The sequence below is a fragment of the Lactuca virosa genome, chromosome 9 (assembly GCF_052849685.1).
Source record: "Lactuca virosa cultivar CGN04683 chromosome 9, Lactuca_virosa_CGN04683_v6, whole genome shotgun sequence".
NCBI lineage: Eukaryota > Viridiplantae > Streptophyta > Magnoliopsida > Asterales > Asteraceae > Lactuca > Lactuca virosa.
Genome location: NC_136434.1, coordinates 112,774,309 through 112,781,459, shown reverse-complemented (window position 1 = coordinate 112,781,459; position 7,151 = coordinate 112,774,309). Strand labels below are relative to the sequence as shown.

General features: G+C 35.1%; 1 non-coding gene across 1 annotated transcript; it reads left to right on the top strand.

Annotated features, from left to right (window-relative positions):
* The first annotated feature begins 5,375 nt into the window (after positions 1-5,375).
* On the top strand, positions 5,376-5,482 carry LOC145141717 (small nucleolar RNA R71). The gene has a single exon (XR_013722911.1). It is a non-coding gene; the product is annotated as a small nucleolar RNA R71 (small nucleolar RNA).
* The last annotated feature ends 1,669 nt before the right edge of the window (positions 5,483-7,151 follow it).

Below are 7,151 nucleotides of genomic sequence, written 5' to 3'. Positions count from 1 at the left end.
AGTCTCTACACGACGAGGTGGGCCTCCAACTTGTCGAGTAGGTCTTATGAAATGCATAAAAACCCTTAAATTTCATACATGGGAGTCGGGATGTTACAATATATAATATATTTTCACCTTTTTTCATGTGAAAGAAACATTGCAAATGTTTATGTAGATGGAAAGTTTATTGATTCTGACTTTTCACAGAACAAAGAGAATGCAAAACTACATGCAATTGAGGTTGCTCTATATTAAGTTAACAAGGATAAAAAGCACTGATGCAATAAGTCTACAAATGAATGCTGATTCTGGTGAAGCCACTGAGATTAAAGGTGCTAAACAAAAAATACATGAACTTTGTAACAAGAGAAGGTAGCCAAAAGCGACTTACAAGTATGTACACATATTTCCTTTATTACTAATTAGATCATGTTATATATTATTTAAACCAAATTAATTACAAAATCCCTATATTTTTAATGTTTTTTTCTTGTACAATTGAGCAAGAATCGGGTCCTGCATACGATTGAAGATACATCGCATCCGTGCAAATTGAACTTTTTGATAAGATACGTTTCATGAAGGGAGAAGAGAGGTCAAAAGTCAAGAATGCTAAAAATTATCTTCCTGCTAAAAATGCAGCATACGTAAGAGGGATTAGGAGTAAGCACCAGGTTATGGTTATCAATTAGTTGATCAATCATCAAAATTATTATAGGGAGTTCTCAATTGAATCAGGGTTGATCATGTTTTGCCTCTAACCTGTTTTTGGTTATGTTGCGTCGTTTTGCCCTTATGGAAGTGTTGTTGAAGGTCCTTTGATGTGCAAAGATTATACCTATCTAGCTTTAAATTTATAACCTAATGAACTTAACTAGACCGAATGCACATAGGCAGTGTACCTAGTCGAATTATAGAATAGTTAGGTAAGTCGGGTGTCGATCACATGGAACGGTATTTAATTAATAAAATAACTACTAAAAGTTAAACTAAGAAAAACAACTAAAAGTGGGGGTTTTATCTGATTTTACAAGTTCAGAAAAACTTAAGCACTCAACTAAAAACGATTATAATCAATATATTAAAAACACTTTCATTTAGTTTCGAATCCACCTTTTCCTATGGTTAGTTCTTATTTATGGATTAATGAAGTTGGTTACCAAGTTATATGTAATTAGCAATTCAAGTCCAAATTTACTAATATTTTCACTAATTCATGAACTACCTTGTATGGTCATACACAAGAAAAACACAAAATTAGTTATTATTATAGATGGGCTAGGTAAGATTTATCTAAGCAAACACAATTATGTACTTCAGCACAACTAAATTTGTTACTTTTATTACTTATCTAAGATTTGGTCGATCCTAGCTCTAGCAATTTAATGGTCACTAAATCACTAGGTAAGCAAGTTCATGTAATTTAATGGTCACTAAGCTACAATAAACTTGAATTTAAGCAACAAAGTCACAAACTTTAAGATGCTAGGTAATGATAATCAAACACATGCATAAACCAAATTCATATAATCCATAAAGTAAGAAACTAACTCATAGTTTTAGGTTTCATCTAACTAAACGAAAGAAATGGTTTTTAGCCCATAATCACAATTGATGAACACATAAACATAAGGTAAACTAAGCTAAACATCATTAAACTAAGCAAACCGAATGTGTAGATGCGAATCCTTCCTCCAATCGACTTCCTAGCATCCAAAATCGGCCCCAAAGGGTTCTTAGAAGGGTTTTTTTTCGCAATACTTCTCCATAAAGTCACCTCCAAGTCCCCCAATTCGTCATAATGTTCGGATATATATACTTGCCTAAAATTTGGCCACCACGATGTGGTAAAGGCACCACATCGTGGTCCTCGTGTTTATCCCGTATTCCCCAAGTCAGCGCCAAGAATCGCGAAGATTCCATTTACCACGTCGTGGTTATTGAGAATCAGCTTTTTCTCAAAACATGAAAGTCGTCCGAAATTATGTCTAGTTTTGATATCATTTTGAATCTCGTCAATCGGAGTTACGAGTCATGAGATATGCCTAAAATACTTATGCGGGGTCAAGCTGTCCAAAAACATCCTTCTTGTGTGTTCTTGCCTAAGCTCTTCATTCCTGCTTCTAGCTTCCATATTGCTTCCGAGAATTTCTTTTATGCTTCATAACAGATATTAAACATAATAAGTACCTTTTGTTCTGTAATAAGCATAAATATTGCTTATAATATTAAGATATGATGTAAAAAATATATGTAGATATGCACATATCAAAATACCCCACACTTATCTTTTACTTGCCCCCAAGAAAAACTAATTCTTTAAGTCTAACTTTCATTACCAATATCACATAAGACAATCCATTTCAAACTCAGCCATTATACCAAGACCTCAATGCGCATATTTGTGTCTATGGTTCGTAAAAACTTCCCAATCCTAGCTACTCACAATCCTTATGAACCTTCACCCCTTACCTTATACGACACACATTTGTGCAACCCTCTGAATCAATCCTCAGAAATCTTTCTTAACATCAAGGTGTTTTTAGTTAAGCTACCCAAGCATACATATCTAGAAAAATTACAACTTTAGATACCACAATGGAGCTCTTAGAATTCTTCTCTTCTTTGAATAATTGGTCTTTGATTTCTTTGATTTCGCCACCTTTTTGTTTGATTTTTGGTATCTTCACTTTATGATTCTTCAGAATTTTTGATCTTTTGATCTTCATACTTTGACAGCTCCAAAAATTATTATAACAACTTTGGTAATTTCTCTCTCTCTCTCTCTCTCTCTCTCTCTCTCTCTCCACCCCTCTCTCTCGCTATCTCTCTCTCTCTCTCTCTCTCTCTCTCTTAATAAATTTCTCACTTTTTTCGCTCATATCCTACATGCTTAAGCAAGGGAGCTTAACTTCAACCTTTATTCGTTAGAGGTATTAGTCTAAGTGCAATGACTACATAAGCTCTCCTGGATAGATTTTAGGTACAGGCTGCAAAACTTATTATGTCATATAAACTACCAGATTACCTTTCATATCTAATGGCTTTTCACTAGGAATGGGAAGCCACAAATATACTATAACGTATGTTGGCTCAGTTAAACATTTGAGCTCGCATTGGATCATCCCATATAATACTAGCAACTTAAGTTAAAACTAATATAGATTCAATTTTTAGATTATTATTTCAAATCTATTTCTAAATTTTTTAAAATTTGAACTTTCAAAAATTTCTAGCAATTAGTTAAAATTTTCTAGCAATTTACTTTTTCGACCCCCTACCCCACATTTTAATAATGCAATGTCCCCATTGCATACTAAAAAAAATTAAAGAACATAAAAAAAATTCAAATGGAAAAATTAGAACAGACTCCCCTTGGTTAATAGTGGCGAGATCGAACTCTGAGACTTGTGTGGAATGCTTAGACTTATCGTATAATTGCTAGAAACAGTACTTCTAGACCTTCTTCTTGTGAATGCAAATGTGCCGGATCGAATGAAATCAAAGAACCATTCTTGAAAATTATGTTGAACTGCTCCCACAACGTGGGAAAGCAACGCCACGTCATGGTGTCGAGCAAATGGTCATCAAGATCGAGCAAAATAATGTCGCCACGTCGTGGTGTAGTAAGATTCAGTCGCGATTAAATTTTTTGCCACAACGTGTTGATGATGTCCACGTCGTGGTGTCTTCTTAGAGAATCTTCTTAGATTGAAACAGGTGGGCATAGACTCTTTGTAATGTGTAGGACCATCCCCACTCTTCTTTCCAGTAAATAATCTTCAAAATTATTTTCTCTTTATTATGTGGGAACCCCACACTTATTCAAAAACTTGTCCTTCAATTACGATCTTCAAAAATCGCACGATTTCTTTAAATTAAGCTCCTTCACTGCTTCACTTTCGTTCAACACTACAAAATAAGATCAAGAACTAAAGAAACACATCATCATTTGGTTAAACTAAAAAAAACTAAAAATTAAAAATTAAAAACTAAAACAAATCAAAAGGAAACGAAAATGCAAACTCATAAAAACCGGGTTGCCTCCCGACAAGCGCTTCTTTTTGAGGATTTGTGAGCCGGACTCCTTCCCACTCTACGTTGCGTCGGGTGGAAGTGTAACCTCCCCGTTCTCCATCATCTTGAACCTTACTCATTTGTAAGCAACCCTTCTATTGAATGCCTTTCTTGAACTTTCTTGTATTGTTGGGTTGACATCTTCTTTATGTTTCCGCTTGGGTTCTTTCCTCATTCTCATGTCTTTTGCTTTTGTCTTGTCTCTTTCCGGGTTTTCCTTGTCAAAATGACACTCATCACTCTTTACTTCTTTTTGTTCAATTGCCTCTGTTACTGGATTTGGTGGTCTTGTAAAAGCAAACACCTCAAACATCATTAGCGTTAACACTGGAGGTTTTGAATAATTCACTTCTTTTTCCAATTGCTCTTTTGGTAAAGACTCCTCCCATTCCTCACACTCTTCTTCTTTCATGCGTTCAAATTCATTATTCTTAAGGAACTTCGTGTTTTCTTGTTTCACCAAATTTGCATTGGCATGAGATGGGTAAGGGAGAGGTGGTCGATATGGCTCAACAACAGAAAAATCATAATCTTCTTTTATTGCTCACGACGTGGCACTATTGTCTCCACGTCGTGGCGACTGGGCAGCTTCACGATACTCTTCTTCTTCTTCTTTCTTTTTTACTTCGAGTGACTGATTAGACTCCTCTTTAAGTTCCTTCATATGTACCAATTCATCTTCTTCTTCTGTATCAACGGCCATGACTTGATCCGTAGGGATTGACCTAACTTTTCTTGAAAGTAAATCCGATATCTTTTCTTGTAAAAGTTTTGTTAATTGCCCAACTTGTGTCTGGATGCTCAAAATAGATGCTTGTTGATCTCTAAGTGTTGCATCAGTTGCATCATGTCGTTTTTCGCTAACTTCCATGAATCAGAATAGCATCGACTCTAGAGCATCTATTTTCTCGGATTGGACTCGTTCTAGTTGGTAGAGATTATGCTCTAGTTGTTGATATTTTTTCGTGTCTTGAGCTCTCTTGTATTCCAATTCACAATTCCTTATAGAGTGAGGTCCTCCATAAGCTATGCATCTATCAGGGATTTATCCACACATTTTTGTGATATTTTCTTCCGTTGCGTCGAGCTTTGCAATTACTGCACTAATAGTATCTTGACCTCGATCTTTACTTGACTTTTCCTTAGTGAAATCCTCCTTTGACTTGTGATACTGTCTTGAATGCTTAGCGAATTCTTCAATCAAAGCTTTATTTGTTGTCGGATCCTTCTTTGTCATGGGCCCTTGTGAGTCTAGAAGTTGACGAGTGCACACATGGACTTCATCATAAAATATCGAGATTTCTTGTCGCACATTGAAGCCATGTTGAGGGCAATGTCGTAACAATCTCTTGTAACGTTCCCAAGCTTCGTATAGCGACTCCCGTTCTAATTGTTTAAAATTTTGTATGTATGTTTTAAGCTTTGCCACTTTTGAAGGAGGGGTAAACTAGTTGATGAACTCGGTCTTAAAATCAGCCCAAGTCGTGATTGTTCCAAAGGGAAGTGATTTTAACCATTCCTTAGCTTCACCCTTCAATGTAACCAGAAAAAGTCGAAGCATCACCGCATCTCTACTCAATTTTGGTGCATTAAAATAATGTGAAACCTCCACCACCTCTTCTATGTGCTCATAAGCAACCTCGTGCTCCTTCCCAGAAAAAGGTAATTCCTTTAGCATACCAAGAATATGTCCCGGCAGTTCAAACTTTGTAGTGGTTGGGATTTTTGGTGGATCTGTTGTCGTTCCTTATATGTCATTTGTACTCTTCCATTGACATGGTCGTGATGTCCCCCATTTTTTCCTGCTAAGATAAAACTAGAAAAACACGCGTAAAAGGAACAAAAAACAAATAAACGAAAAACTAACTGAAGTGAGATCACGACGTGGTGAAGATTACCACGATGTGGTTGCGTCTCAGAGGAAAAAAACTAAAATAAACAAATGAAATAAAAGTAACTTTTTGTGGTTTTTACCCCACAAAAAGGATCGAATAACTAAACGCAATTAAAATAATAATCAAATAAGTCGTTCCCCGACAACTGCGCCAAAACCTGATGTGGAAAGATTATACCTATCTAGTTTTAAATTTATAACCTAACGAACTTAACTAGACCGAATGCACCTAGGCAGTGTACCTAGTCGAATTATAGAATAGTTTAGGTAAGTCGGGTTTCGATCACAGGGAACGATATTTAATTAATAAAATAACTACTAAAAGCTAAACTAAGAAAAACAACTAAAAGTGGGGATTTTATCTGATTTTACAAGTTCAGAAAAACTTGAGCACTCAACTAAAAACGATTATAATCAATATATTAAAAACACTTTCGTTTAGTTTTGAATCCACCTTTTCCTATGGTTAGTTCTTATTTATGGATTAATGAAGTTGGTTACCAAGTTATATGTAATTAGCAATTCAAGTCCAAATTTACTAATATTTTTAACAATTCATGAACTACCTTGTATGGTCATATACAAGCAAAACAAAAAATTAGTTATTCATTATAGATGGGCTATGTAAGATTTATCTAAGCAAACACAATAATGGTCACAATGATGTTCTCCAGCACAACTAAATTTGTTACTTTTATTACTTATCTAAGATTTGGTCGATCCTAGCTCTAGCAATTTAATGGTCACTAAATTACTAAGTAATCAAGTTCATGTAATTTAATGGTCACTAAGCTACACTAAAATTGAATTTAAGCAACAAAGCCACAAACTTTAAGATGCTTGGTAATGATAATCAAACACATGCATAAACCAAATTCATATAATCCACAAAGTAAGAAACTAACTCATAGTTTTAGGTTTCACCTAACTAAACGAAAGCAAGGGTTTTTAGCCCATAAGCACAGCTGATGAACACATAAACATAAGGTAAACTAAGCTAAACATCATTAAACTAAGCAAACCGAATGTGTAGATGCGAATCCTTGCTCCAATCGACTTCCTAGCTTCCAAAATCGGCCTCAAAGGGTTCTTAGAAGGGTTTTTGTCGCAATACTTCTCTAGAAAGTCACCTCCAAGTCCCCCAATTCGTCATAATGTTCGAATATATATATATATATATATATATATATATATATAC